At 39.3% G+C, this 15,487-nt stretch overlaps 1 protein-coding gene across 1 annotated transcript in view; it reads left to right on the top strand.

The window, feature by feature from the left end:
• The first annotated feature begins 6,650 nt into the window (after positions 1-6,650).
• LOC120053555 (CD82 antigen-like) overlaps positions 6,651-15,487 on the top strand; it is a 63,652-nt gene continuing 54,815 nt past the window's right edge. Inside the window, exon 1 of the mRNA XM_039000688.1 lies at positions 6,651-6,755. The gene's annotated coding sequence lies outside the window, so the exon portion shown is untranslated. The remainder of the gene's footprint in view (positions 6,756-15,487) is intronic.

Raw genomic sequence — 15,487 nt, 5'->3', positions numbered from 1 at the left:
AAATGTGTGTTTCTAGGCTGGGAGAGTGACAAGTCGTCCATTCTTCTCCTCGTCCATCTTCTGCCTCCCTCCGCTCAATGCCGAAACAAGCTTGGAAAAATGAACTTCTTGTGAAACAGCTGAATATCTTATGAAGTTCCTAAGGGTCAGGCTACATTTCAACACAAATTTGTTATTGATCCCCCTCTTGCCCTTCACCCCTCAAGTGTATAAACACTTACCCCAACAAAGAGCACTATCATCAGCTCTACTGCTATAATACCTCTTACTAGTTACACTATAACTTTAGCAGTATAAAACTGTAATACATATCAGAATCACTACTATCTGGTTTGTGAGACTTTTAGTAGATGTTGTGAGAATTAATAGTTGATGTCCTAATGATATATTATTGTCTTATCGGCAGCAAACAGCAGCATCTTGATGGCATCGCTGGAAATCAACAGCCCTATCTGCTTGCTGTGGGGACCCAGAGAACGAGCATTCATGCCTACTTCATCATGATTGACAAACATGCGGCACCTTGTAAGGCATCTGGCTCACTGGGCTGTTTTTGATGAGCTTTCAAAGCTCACTTTGTCTGTGGTATCTCATACAGTCAGGGTCTGGCAAACAGGTACACTTTTCTACAAACAACAATCTACGACACTGCCATTGATACAACTAAGGCGAATATAAGGGTAGCAGAGCTGAGGGCCAGAATGTTGCATTTAACCTCTGTTTGAGACACAGAAATGTTTTGTTTTGCTTGCAAATGCCACCAGGCAAATGCCAATAGCCTTGTAAAACATATGAAGGTAATCCAATGTCTTTGTCAAGGGAAATCTCTGTTTGAAGTGTGGTCAGGTTGGTTGTTCACATGTATTTGGCACTTTTTTCTGGATGTAGAAAGCATCTTAACAGGGCATATGAAGAGCGTACCGAAGCGGTTTCTGATAATGATGGCGAAGGCTCCTCTACAGCTGCTAACAGTTTTGCAGCAAACGGTGTTGGTGATATGCCAGCACCAAGCTCACATTGTGAATCAGCTCTGTATAATAAGAGTGTGGTGGATAATGGTGCCACAACAATAGCTCAACTCAAAACAGCAGGAGTTGGTGAAACAACAGTGAAGACTTTAGTCAGTTCCATGGGAAAGATAGTTGATGATATCCACAGTCAAGCTACAGAGTCAGTGAATACGTTTCTGACTTTACAGGAAACGGGCAACAATGATATTGGGTGTAAAATAAATCAGTGTTTTGGGCAAATAGAAAATCCTTTCAATGTATTGAATTCTGAAACCAAAAGGTTTAAATATTTCTGAAGAGAAGTGGGGAACTGTAGATCCAGTTGAATATGTTCTTGGCACAAGATTTGAGACGCGACGCAATAGAACCACTGGAACATATGACCAGGTTATTGTTAAAGATAAATGAATGTACAAACCCATTTTCCAGACGTTAAGTCTATTTACAAAAATGCACACAAACAAAAATTTGCAGCCTGTGGATGGTCCCAAAGAAAGTCTACTTTGTGGTGGATTTTTCTTTAAGAATCATGCTCTATTCTCAAAAGGGAAACATGCAATACAAATTCAACCCTTCTATGAAGTCTTTGAAACCGCAAATTCTCTTGGATTGAAGCGTGGCATACATAAATTGGGTGCCCTTCACTTTAAGAAATGTCTCTCCAAAGTTGAATTCCCCTCTGCTCAATATTCACCTGGTTTCTCTATTTCATACTCAATATACACTGCTCAAAAAAATAAAGGGAACACTTAAACACAATGTAACTCCAAGTCAATTTGTGGCCTGCTGGAGGTCATTTTGCAGGGCTCTGGCAATGCTCCTCCTTGCACAAAGGCGGAGGTAGCGGTCCTGCTGCTGGGTTGTTGCCCTCCTACGGCCTCCTCCACATCTCCTGATGTACTGGCCTGTCTCCTGGTAGCGCCTCCATGCTCTGGACACTACGCTGACAGACACAGCAAACCTTCTTGCCACAGCTCGCATTGATGTGCCATCCTGGATGAGCTGCACTACCTGAGCCACTTGTGTGGGTTGTAGACTCCGTCTCATGCTACCACTAGAGTGAAAGCACCGCCAGCATTCAAAAGTGACCAAAACATCAGCCAGGAAGCATAGGGACTGAGAAGTGGTCTGTGGTCACCACCTGCAGAACCACTCCTTTATTGGGGGTGTCTTGCTAATTGCCTATAATTTCCACCTTTTGTCTATTCCATTTGCACAACAGCATGTGAAATTTATTGTCAATCAGTGTTGCTTCCTAAGTGGACAGTTTGATTTCACAGAAGTGTGATTGACTTGGAGTTAAATTGTGTTGTTTAAGTGTTCCCTTTATTTTTTTGAGCAGTGTATAAAAACCTATGGGTTTCACTCACTACTTGACCCAATTGTACGAGATGTAAACATTTTGGAAAGGGATGGAATGAAGGTTCCCTTGAACGATCATCAAATTCATTGAACTATTGTCCAAGTAACGGGTGACAATCTTGGTATTCATGGTTTATTTAATTTTGTGGAATCTTTTAGTGCAAGACATAGCTGCAAACGTAGCTTTTGCAGACATAGCTGCAAAAGTTACTTGAGGGTTTCTGTCTTGCTGAGAAAGAGGACTTTCAAACAGAGTTTAGTGAAGACAGTTCCAAGATAGTGTTGCGAACTAAAGAGATGCATGTGACATGCAAATTCAGAGCTTCCACTATGGTTATATGGAAAGAAACAAGTTACTTGAGGGTTCCAATGATTTGGGCTTAAATGCCATTCAGTCTTGTTTTCTACTGCGCAATCTATTTGAAGCGCTTGATTGCAGAAAACCACAGATGTTTAAGCATTTGTTTCCTGGAAAAAGGTTGTTACCAAAGCAATTTTATGGTGCATTATCCGTGATGTATTCAGAAAATCAGGCTGATTCTCCATAGCTGGTGTATGTGCTGCGAAGCAAAACACAATCAAAAAATATATAAATACAATGAAAAGCTTTAAAAACATAACTAAAACATTGGCAGAGAAACACCAAAGTGGCATGACATACAACTGCCAAACATTTGACCTAGGTAGATTGGATATTGGTCCAGGGACAATGGTGTCCTTACATTTAATGGAAGGAGCTCATTAGCTGGCAAATGCACTCTGGGTGCCATCTCCCACTAAGGGTTTGAGTGTAAAATGGGCCAAACATCAAGGGAATGTATACCGTTCAAATGTGTTTGTTTGCATTAAAGTTCATTGTGAGATGTATTTCACGCAATCCAGTCTATTCTTGTAAAAGATAACCAGCAGTATGTTGTCATCTTTGCTTTAAACACACTGTTTCTTTGTGAATGTTTTAATGTGTTTAAAGTTGTACAGACAGGAAAGGGACCCCATGTTGTTGACGTTAAAAATCTTTTGTATCACAAGCATTCGACATGCAGATGTCCTGTGGTGGTGATGATTCAAGTTAGTTTGTGGTCCCCGTACTGCTTGATGTGATTTCATTTCCACGCTTGTACACAGTATCAGAACAATTAAGACATTTCCCCACGGAGGCACAGGGGTGTGGCTTTCAATTCATACTGTCCCTATTGCTTTAATTTATTTCAAAGATTGTACACCATGCAAGTACTGTTTGGGTTGTTTTGGGCATCTCACGTAATAAACAAATGCTGTTATGCAATATTTTGTGTTGACTGATTTATGGTAGTAATTACATTTTTCTGCGTTTACCCTGATCAAGGTCAATTTATTTTAGCGTTATGAGTCAGAGTAAATGTGTAATGACACTGGTAGGAGTAAACATTACACTCAACAATTAACTCTAGAATACTGAACAACACTGCAGAGTAAAAAAAAGTGACAGTTATTTAATATTAATACTGTACAGAGTGAAACGCAATGACGCAGGAGTTAAATTTCTACCCTAAGTTGAGCAAATACAACTCTGAAAAAAGAACTTGCCAGAGTACATTTTACTCTTTGGACTGGGACCAAATGTTATCTTTGGCAGAGATACATTTTCTTTAAATAGAGTTAAATTCACTCTGTTATTTTTACTCTGTACTTGTCTTGAGCCTCTTCGTGGTACACACACACACCTAACCACATGCAAAAAGGGTTTTCTATTATTGACTGCAGGTCGGTGGTGGGGTCATCTTTCTTACGCAGGCGAGACGATGAGCCACCACACACACACACCCTACATTACCTGTGGTGAAGGCTTGACCTAAAAAAAACTCCCTTCCACTGTATAGAGTACTGTAGATGTGTTTCTGGATTCTCCTCTGATTTTCATGAACTCTAAAACATAAACTATAAAAGCATTCCCAACAGGATAATAATAGGCTCATCAAATCTGCTTTCGTTCAAAAGATGTGAAGCTTCAAAGTTGACATGTTGAATTTCTACACAGCTGGATCGTCTATTTTTACTGAAACAATCATAGTTACTGTAAGTATTTAGCCCAATGACATACAGTAACAGCAGCATAATAACATAGTAACACACAAAAAAATGAGGCTCCCTAGTTCCTCACCACTTCTATGAAGCCACACTGATGCTTACCTAACTTAACACTGAAGGGAAGAGCAGGGGAGAGAATAAGAGAAGTAAGTTATACCCCTTACAAACCAAGATGAAAACCTGCCAACTTTAGCATGCTGGCAACTTTTTTCCATCTTTTCTATGTATCTGTCTGAAAGATGTTGCTGGTATCAAAGCCCAAACTTTTATTGCCCCCAACCGACCTAGTCATGATTGCGGTAAAGTTCTGCCTACGGCATAGTATAATATAAATGTAGCCATAAAGCTGATGCGGCATTGGCACAAATTACATTTAAAATATTCTATTGTTGTCAGACATCACACTTGTTCTTGTCAATCACAAAGCTTCACAGAAATGCTTTTAATGCATTTATTCTCTCCATTTAAATGTGTGTAGTTCTGTCCTTGAGATGTTCTAGTATATTGTCACAGAAATGCTTTGGCATTTAGCCTGGGGGAATGCACACAGCAATTTCATATATTTTTTTAAATATTTGACAGGTAACTATTTAATGCTCGTATATTTAGCTAGTAAATGATGGCTTGATCTGCATACGTTTTCAACTTAGCCTACTAGCAATGTGTAGTTTATCTGTCTTCAGCCAAAATAACCAATGTGGACTGGGGAATTTGAAAAGAGAGTACGTGCACGATGGGGTAATCACATCTAACATGGATTAAAAAAAAATTCTCTCAAATCCAGGTTAGATTTTTTGTTTAACATGATCGGAAAGAGCAGATTTAGTGTTTTTCTAAAAAATTAGGACATGGGCTCTGTTTCAAAATACTACTTTTAAATTAGCCTAGGTTATATGACAGTGGTTCCATATATTCCATGGCACTCAAGTTGTGTGGGAAAAATATGATTTATATTTTATATTCCATTATATCTGAAATATGCGTGTTGACTGTGATCAAGGCAGGGGAATGTAAGTGTCTTGTCTGTTTAATGAACAAAATAAGAACTATTGATTTAATTTGCATGGCTCAGCCTTGTAGCCTAAAGGTTGCACAGACCAGTGACATAGTTAAACTCAAAATATATGTAATTAGTCTTTTGCTTGTCATGACCTGACTAAATTAATAAGTAATACAGATAATGGAAACACTTACCGAGGGATACAAAGTATATTGAAAGCAAATGCTTCCACACAGGTGTGGTTCCTGTGTTAATTAAGCAATTAACATACCATCATGCTTAGGCTCATGTATAAACATGCTGGGCAGGCCATTATTTTGGCTACCATGGCTATGCCCTCATAGGATGACAATGCCCCCATCCTCAGGGCACGAGTGGTCACTGAATGGGTTGAATAGCATGAAAACCAATGCAAATCATGTATGCCATGGCCGTCTCAATCACCAGATCTCAACCCAATTAAACTCTTATGGGAGATTCTGGAGCGGCGCCTGAGATGGTGTATATTCAATGGATTTATTAGACGCCCACCCACATCGACACACCCCTACCACACTCAATGTGTCAGCATGGTTACGGGATATGGTCAGGTTAACTCTTCTATAGGCTGGTATTAGTGGTCAGGGTGGGAGTCAGACAGGAGGGTGGACGCACGGCTCCATCAGCAGTTTGGCACTCCTCTATCTATGACTGTCGGCAGCTCTGTGAACTATGTATTCAACACGTGTGACACCCTACCCCTCACTCTCTCTGTGGTTACTTTGTAAACAAGGAAGCTGAAGAGTAAAAACCACACGTTGAGGAAGGAATCAACAAACTGATTTATGTTAGTGTAACTATATTCAATGTAAAGGGTGAGCTCATTATTTATTTGCTTTTAATGACTCATGCATGAGCGAAGCTGGCTACTTTCTTAATTTTGTGTAGTTAGGTTGAGGGCCTTTAAAAATGATCTTATCGTGTTCTTTACGAGAACAGTAAGAACAAGATGACATTTAACATTTAAAGTATTATGTTCATGAATTGCTAAAATTATTGTAGAGAAAAACATGTTGCAGTAGCCTATAATTGAACTGTACAGTATGACTTCATTTCTTTTCAGACATGAAAGGGGAATTAACCCACGTCTACCGCACGGTGGGGGTCTACCACGCCTTCCCAGCTCGTCCACGGTAGTCTAATCGCATGGCCCGTCACTGACACATCTCTCTCCCAGACTCCCACTCACATCCCGTTCTCTCACACGCACAACGGGACAGACAAGAAGACGGAGGTCCGTTACAGCCAACTGTTCTCTCCACATTTTACAACAAAAAGTAAGTATTTGTTTATTTGTGGGGTTATTATATATTAGTTAATATTAGACAAAGTCACGAGGTATTTTGACAACTCTAATGACAGTCAGCACGCTATATAGCTAACGTAGTATGGCTAGCTAGTTTACATTTCTGAATAGAAATGTTATCTGGTTTATAACTGAGCCTTGCGTTAGGTAGCTAGCTGTAGCTAGCTATTAGTAATTTACTGTGAATAACATTTGATAGGGAAATGTGCTATGCAAAGTGGAACTTCCCATCACATCCCGAAGTTATGGACAGCTGTCAAGCCTCGGGGTAGATAGAGAAACGATGAGCGAGCGCTATGCGCCCTTGTTGATAAAAAAGAAAGTTGTAGGAACATTTACCCTCTGGCTGTACTGTACTATGTGTAACGTTAGCTACAATACAATAACGTGAGGTCGATTTGTGAAGTTCACACTTCTTTCATTGAATAGCTGACACAATCTATAAATTGTGTTTTGGTATTGAGAGATGGACCCATGAATGTTGTAGCTCCTGGCTTGGTGCAATACAACTTGGTGTAAACGGATTCTGTGTCCATGTGCCTCCATTTTTCCTGTGAGCTGACAGTTGTTGTTACATGGAGAACGCTGACAAGGTACAAATCTGTCCTTCTGCCCCTGAACAAGGCAGTGTTCACTGTTCCTAGGCCGTCATTGTAAATAAGAATTTGTTCTTAACTGACTTGCCTAGTTAAATAAAGGTAAAAAAATAAATGTACTAAAATATTTAACCCCAGAGGGAGGGCTATACCATGCCAGGGTAATGGACTCACAGATGTGAATATTATGGATGTGACAAATAGATCTTTTAATTTTTTTTTTAAACAGATGCCTTTAATCGGTTTTCCGTTAAAACGTTGAGAAAATTCCACATGTACTATGCATAATCTGGTCCTATTTCGTATGACCGCTAGGGGGCAATTACATTCTATTGACACTTAGAAAAAAGGGTTCCTAAAGGGTTCATTGGCTGTCCACATAGGAGAACCCTTTTTGGTTCCAGGTAGAACCTTTTCTTTTCTAAGAGTACCACAGTCATAGGCTGAATTTAATCTGAAACCAAACAATTGGCCTTTAAGCCACTTGCTGTTGTGTTCGATAGTGATCACTTGAGTCTGCAAGTGTTTTGGCCAAAAGGAGCATTGAGACATTGCACGAAGCATCAGCTGATTTAGCTTGTTGTAGCCTGCCTCTGCTGCTAGCTAGCTTCAATGACAAACACATGGATTGAATTTTAGCTAGCTAGCTAAGGATGTTGGGCACTGCACTGATACATTTGTCACTTATTTACAATAGTTTGACAGCTTGCTGATGAAGTTGTGGACATGTTCCCAGCAGTCAGTCAGGACTTCAGCTTGTTTCCAAAGCACCAACTGCTTCATTGTAACGTTGAGTCAGCTAAAAGCACAGCGTAGCAGCAGACTCGACAGGGGCAGAGCACGCTGTTCGCTGCTGTCGCTCGCCTATCTGTATAATTTTTCCAGCTTAATGACGATGATGTGCGGAGTGCTCTATATCCGTCTATAATTTGAAAGATACATATCTCCTACTAACGTTACAGCATTGTTGCATTACATGTTGACCAGACCGCGCGTGCGTCCGTCCGTCCGTCCGTCCGTCCGTCCATGTTGATTTTGTCCTCCCACACCATACGCGATCTGGTTGAAATATCAAAACTAACTCTGAACCAACTACATAAATTTTGGGACAGGTCGATAAGTAAACATTTATGGCAATTTAGCTAGCTAGTTTGCTGTTTCTAGCTAAATTTCCCTCGATCCTGACTAGTCTCCCAGTCCCTGCCGCTAGGGAGCCAGCCAGCTAATGTTAGCTAATTGGCTAACAGTACACTTGCTTGAAATGAAACCACTTTGTCAAAATTAGAAATGTGTAATCTGAAAAAGTAGCTAGCTAGACTATCTTACCAGTATACATCATGGTTGGACGCATCTTCTTGCCACGGTTGCCCTTAGATTGAAAACGTAATAGGGAGACAGGTGTTTTCTCATCTCTTTAGCTATCATACTCTAATTCCACTGATTTCAAAACTTGATCCTCCAGGAAATGGAGAGCAACACTTATGCAGCTCCACTACACAATACATATTTTTTTTTAAAGCAGCGTTCAACGGGATTACCAACACAGACTGACCAGCTCAAATAGACAGAAGCCCTCTATATGGCAGACCAATCCTCTCTCGGCATGTCCAGCCCACTCATTATCTCAGCCAATCATGGCTAGTGGGAAGGTTGCCAACTTTTTCTGTAGCTTAACCAACAAGGCTCGTAATTTAACAATTGTATTCATATTTACAGATGGCATACAAGTTTGTTATTACTACCCATCCCGGATCCGGGATCATTGTCATCAGAAACGCTGACTAGCATAGCCTAGCCTAGCGCCACAGGGATATAATATAATATAATTTCATGAAATCACAAGTCCAATACAGCAAATAAAACATAAACATCTTGTGAATCCAGCCAACATGTCCGATTTTTAAAATGTTTTACAGCGAAAACACAACATATTTATGTTAGCTCACCACCATATCCAAAAAAACAGCCATTTTTTCACAGCAAAGATAGCTTTCACAAAACCCACAAATAGAGATAAAATGTATCACTAACCTTTGAACAACTTCATCAGATGACAGTCATATGACATCATGTTATACAATACATTTGTTTTGTTCGATTATGTGCATATTTATAGCCAGAAATCGTGGTATTACATTGGCGCCATGTTCAGAAATGGCTCCAAAATAGCCCGAATAATTACAGAGAGCAACGTGAAATACAGAAATACTCATCATAAAACTTTGATGAAAAATACATGTTGTACATATAATTAAAGATAAACATCTTGTGAATCCAGCCAACATGTCCGATTTTTTTAAATGTTTTACAGCGAAAACACAACATATCTTTATGTTAGCTCACCACAGAATCCAAAAACACACCGCCATTTTTTCACAGCAAAGATAGCTTTCACAGAACCCACAAATAGAGATAAAATGAATCACTAACCTTTGAACAACTTCATCAGATGACAGTCATATGACATCATGCTATACAATACATTTATGTTTTGTTCGATTATGTGCATATTTATAGCCACAAATCGTGGTTTTACATTGGCGTCATGTTCAGAAATGGCTCCAAAATAGCGAAAGTAATTACAGATAGCCACGTGAAATACAGAAATACTCATCATAAACTTTGATGAAAGATACATGTTTAACATATAATTAAAGATACACTGGTTCTTAATGCAACCGCTGTGTTAGATTTAAAAAAAATAACTTTAGTAAAAAGCACAGCATGCAATAATCTGAGACAGCGCTCAGCCATTCTCCGCCATGTTGGAGTCAACAGAAATATGAAATTACATCATAAATATTCCCTTACCTTTGATGATCTTTCATCAGAATGCAGTGCCAGGAATCCTAGTTCCACAATAAATCGTTTTTTTGTTTTATAATGTCCATTACTTCTGTCGAATTAGCAACTTTGGCTAGCATGTGTAGTTCACGTGTCCATAGAACTTTACGCTAATGAACGAAAACTTCAAAAAGTGATATTACAAATCGAATAAACTGGTTAAACTCAGTTGAGAATCAATCTTCAGGATGTTTTTCTCATATATGTCCCAGACGGAGCATTTCTTCATATCTATATAACCGATAGCAAGGAAGGACATCACATGCGTAGTGTGCCTGGCCAAGAACTGGAAATATGCCTGACCAGTCACTCCAATGGGTCTCATCCGGTCCCACATCAAGTTTTACGCTTCATTCCACGTTCTACTGCCTGTTGACATCTAGTGGAAGGCGTATGAAGTGCATACAGATCCATAAATATAGGAGAATTGAATAGGCGATGCCTTTCACAGCGACCCATTTCAGAATTTTCACTTCTTGTTTGGAAGTTTGCCTGCCATATGAGTTCTGTTTTACTCACAGATATAATTCAAACAGTTTTAGAAACTGTTTTCTATCCAATAGTAATAATAATATGCATATCATATGATCTAGGACAGAGTACGAGGCCGTTTAATTTGGGATTCATCCAAAAGTGAAAATGTCGCCCCCTATCGCTATTAAGGCACATGAAAGTTCACATGTTCCAGAGGGCATTTCTGCTAAAAAACGCATGTTGATACAAATAAACGTTCAAATGGCTCTCCTGTGAAGTTGTGACTTGCGACATACGCCTGGTTTCCTGAATCGGGTCACACGTCTACCACTTTGTGGAGCCGTTAGAAATGCTAATGATAGCCTAACCATTTTTTTCCTATTTAATTTCTTTTAGATTTTTGGTATCGTTTTGGTATCGAGTATAGTTTTTTCAAATTCTGCCCTCTAGAGGATTTCGCAGAAAAGAACACATGGCACTTTGAAATCTGCAATAAATACATATTGCACTTCCCATTGCTGTTACAGAGTCCAAATCAATGTAAGAACTGGTGTTGCACTCAGGGTTTCCGTTAGCTGGTAATAACCTGTTTTTGGCCTCCCAAAAAATAGAAAAGCTGATAAGTAAAATTGCTTTTAAGCCTATTAATTTACTTAAATACCAGTCGATGGAAATACATTTGACAGGTCATGCTTATCAGTCTATAGGGTAATTAGTATAATTTTGTGAAGTTAAATTGGCGCGCGTGTGTACAGTATATTCGTTATGTATCGCATGCGTACAGCATACAGATACAGAGCCTTTGAGCGGAAAATATGTCAGCATCTCAAACAGCAAATGCATAGACAATGGAAGGCATGCTTCATCAGCACGTCACACACCACTTTGCAAGGAGCTGGAGGCAGTATATACTTAATCGTTTGAAACCTGAACGTTTTTCTACCTTGCTTTAAAGTAGCCTAGCCAAAATCCGACCATATCTGTGGAGGAAATTATTTTATATAAACTTTCTTTCATTTCTTTCACAATCCTAGTCATATTAGCAACCCATGCTAGTTTTTGCATATAGATTTCCCTTTCTACATTTCTAATGGGTATTCATCTCTGTCACATGAAACCGCTTGCATGTGCTGTGTGATTTGACAACTGTGTTTTCTCGTTAATCACATTATGGAACGAACATTTGCGTGTAGCCTACTGCTTTGTGCGTATTGCTGTGCTTATAATGTGAAGAAATAATAGTTTATCAACATTCTAAGCTAAACGTTCTGATCTGTTGCATCAGACTCATTTAAAAATAATTAATAATAATATGTAGCCTAGGCCGACTGGTTATTTTGAATTTGTGATCTATCATCCCACAACTGTCCCAGAGTTAGTTTGGAATAGACTATTTCTTTCTCGACAAGCTGACCAATAGAATAGGTGTCACGGCCGTCGTCTAGGTGGAAATGACCGGACCAAGGTGCAGCGTGGTGAGCGTACATTTATTTTTATTTAAGAATGTCGCCAACAAAAACAACAAACAACAAAAATGAACGTGACGCTTACTAGGGCGATACAGGCCACTAACAAAGTCAACTACCACAAACACCAAAGGAAAAAAGGCTGCCTAAGTATGATTCCCAATCAGCGACAACGATAGACAGCTGTCCCTGATTGAGAACCATACCCGGCCAAAACATAGAAATAAAGAAACTAGAATGCCCACCCTAGTCACACCCTGGCCTAACCAAAATAGAGAATACAAGCCTCTCTATGGCCAGGGCGTGACAATAGGTAAACTTTTCTACTATGGGGGATAGTAGATTGACATAAGCTAGTGATTTTGCTGTAAGTTACTCATCTTGTTGTTTGAAGAAAAGTAAATGTGGACAGTTACTCTAACAAAGTGCGCATCAGTCAGAATTGGGTAAGAAGGACCGCACATCGTTGTATCCTCGACTTGCATGTTCTGTTAATATTAATGATCATAATGTAAATGGGATTTCTGTCATTCTGAGCATCGTGGGTAGACACCCTAATCAATTTTCACACCCAATGCATACGGGTCAGGTACATTTCTCGAATGTCCGGTAAATGAAAATACTGCTGGTCAAATGTCCAGTGCCACATTTTCCTAACGGAAACCCTGGTTCCACGGTATTTGAAACTTTGGTATTTTTCCGATACTAGAACATGACATTTTTTGTTACCTAAGGTTTTTCTGTCAAATGTGTCTCATGTATCCCCATTAGCGTGAAAGCACTGTGCCTGGTCCACTTAGCCTGCACTGGGAGTCTGGGCTGCATCAAATCAAACTTTAGTTGTCACATGCGCCGAATACAACAAGTGTAGACTTTACCGTGAAATGCTTACATACAAGCCCTTAACCAACAGTGCAGTTCAAGAAGAGTTAAAGAAATATTTACCAAGTAGACTAAAAGAAAATGTAATAATAAAAAGTAACACAATAAGAATAACAATAATGAGGCTATATACAGGGGCCACCAGTACCGAGTCAGTGTGCAGGGGTACAGGTTAGTTGAGGTAATTTGTACATGTAGGTGGGGGTGAAGTTTAGCTCATCTGGTAGGCTCGCGTCACTGGGCAGCTCGCATCTGGGTTTCCCTTTGTAGTCCGTAATAGTTTTCAAGCCCTGCCACATCCGACGAGCGTCAGATCCATGGCTTCTGATTGGGGTATGTACGTACGGTCACTGTGGGGACGACGTCATCGATGCACTTATTGATGAAGCCAATGACTGATGATGTGCACTCCTCAATGCCATTGTAGGAATCCCAGAACATATTACTGTCTGTGCTAGCAAAACAGTCCTGTAGCTTAGCATCTGCTTCATCTGACCACTTTCTTATTGATCTAGTCACTGGTGTTTCCTGCTTTAATTTTTGCTTGTAAGCAGGAATCAGGAGGATAGAATTATGGTCAGATTCCAAATGGAGGGCGAGGGAGAGCTTTTTATGCGTCTCTTTGTGTGGAGTAAAGGTGGTTCACATTTTTTCCCTCTGGTTGCACATTTAACATGCTGATAGAAATTTGGTAAAACAGATTTAAGTTTCCCTGCATAAAAGTACCCGGCTACTAGGAGCGCCGCCTCTGGGTGAGTGTGTGAGTGTTTTTGTTGTTGCTTATGGTGGAATACAGCTCATTCAGTGCTGTCTTAGTGCCAGCCTCTGACTGTGGTGGTATGTAAACAGTTACGAAAAATATAGATGAAAGCTCTCTAGGTAGGTAGTGTGGTCTACAGTTTATCATGAGATACTCTTCCTCAGGCGAGCAATAGTTCAAGACTTCCTTAGATATCTTGCACCAGCTGTTATTTACAAAAATACATCGTCTGCCACCCCTTGTCTTACCAGAATAGATGATAAATTATTCAAACCCCTTAACTTATTCCACATTTTGTTGTGTTACAGCCTGAATTAAAAATAGATTAAATTGTTTGTTTTTTCTCACTCATCTACACACAATACCCCATAATTAAAAAGTGAAAGAAAAAAAAATAGAACATTTTGCAAATTTATTCACACCCCCGAGTCAATACTTTGTAGAATAACCTTTGGCAGTGATTACAGCTGTGAGTCTTTCTGAGTAAGTGTCTATTTCATTTGTATTTAACCTTCATTGTTATTTAACCTTTATTTCACTAGGCAAGTCAGTTAAGACTTGCCTAGACTTGCCCAGTTAAGAACAAATTCTTATTTACAATGACAGCCTTCCACTCTAAGAGCTTTCCACTCCTTAACAATTACAAGCATACCCATAACATGATGCAGCCACCACTATGCTTGAAAATATGTTACTGGTACTCAGTAATGTGTTGCATTGGATTTGCCACAAACATAACATTTTGTATTCAGGAATTTCTTTGCTACATTTTTTGCAATATTACTTTAGTGCCTTGTTGCAAATAGGATGCATGTTTCAGAATATTTTATATTCTGTACTGGCTTCCTTCTTTTCACTCTGTCTTTTAGGTTAGTATTGTGGAGTAACTACGATGTTGTTGATCCATCCTCAGTTTTCTCCTATCACAGCCATTAAACTCTGCAACTGTTTAAAGTCACCATGGTGAAATCACTGAGCTGTTTCCTTCCTCTCCAGCAACTGAGTTAGGAAGAATGACTGTATCTTTGTATTGACTGGGTGACTGGATACACCATCCAAAGTGTAATTAATAACTTCACCATGCTCAAAGGGATGTTCAATGTCTGCTTTTTTTCTTTTACTCATCTACCAATGTATGCCATTCTTTGCGATGCATTGGAAAACCTGCCTCGTATTTGTGGTTGAATCTGTGTTTGAAATTCACTGCTTGACTAAGGGCCCCCACAGATAATTATATGTGTGGGGTATAGAGATGAGATCATCAAAAAATCATGTAAAACACTATTATTGCTCAAAGAGTGAAGCCATGCAACTATAATGTGAGTGAGGTCATGCAACTTATTAAGAAAATGTTTACTCCTGTACTTAATTTAAGCTTGCCATAACAAAGGGGTAGAATATTTATTGAATCAAGACATTTCATCTTTTCATTTTAAATTAATTCATACAATTTTGAAAAACAGAATTCCACTTTGCCATTATGGGGTAATGTGTGTAGGCCAGTGACAAAACATCTCACTTTAATCAATTTCAAATTCAGGCTGTAACACAACAAAATGTGGAAAAATTAAAGGGGTGTGAATACTTTCTGAAGGCACTGTATAACTCAACATTTCTATGTGAATGTATTTGGGCACCCAAAGAGTTACGTATTGCATCGTTAAGGCAAAAACATATTGTA

Source organism: Salvelinus namaycush, chromosome 9, assembly GCF_016432855.1.
Source record: "Salvelinus namaycush isolate Seneca chromosome 9, SaNama_1.0, whole genome shotgun sequence".
Taxonomy (NCBI): Eukaryota; Metazoa; Chordata; class Actinopteri; order Salmoniformes; family Salmonidae; genus Salvelinus; species Salvelinus namaycush.
Note: the sequence above shows the minus strand (reverse complement) of the source record. Positions and strands in the feature narration are given on the sequence as shown.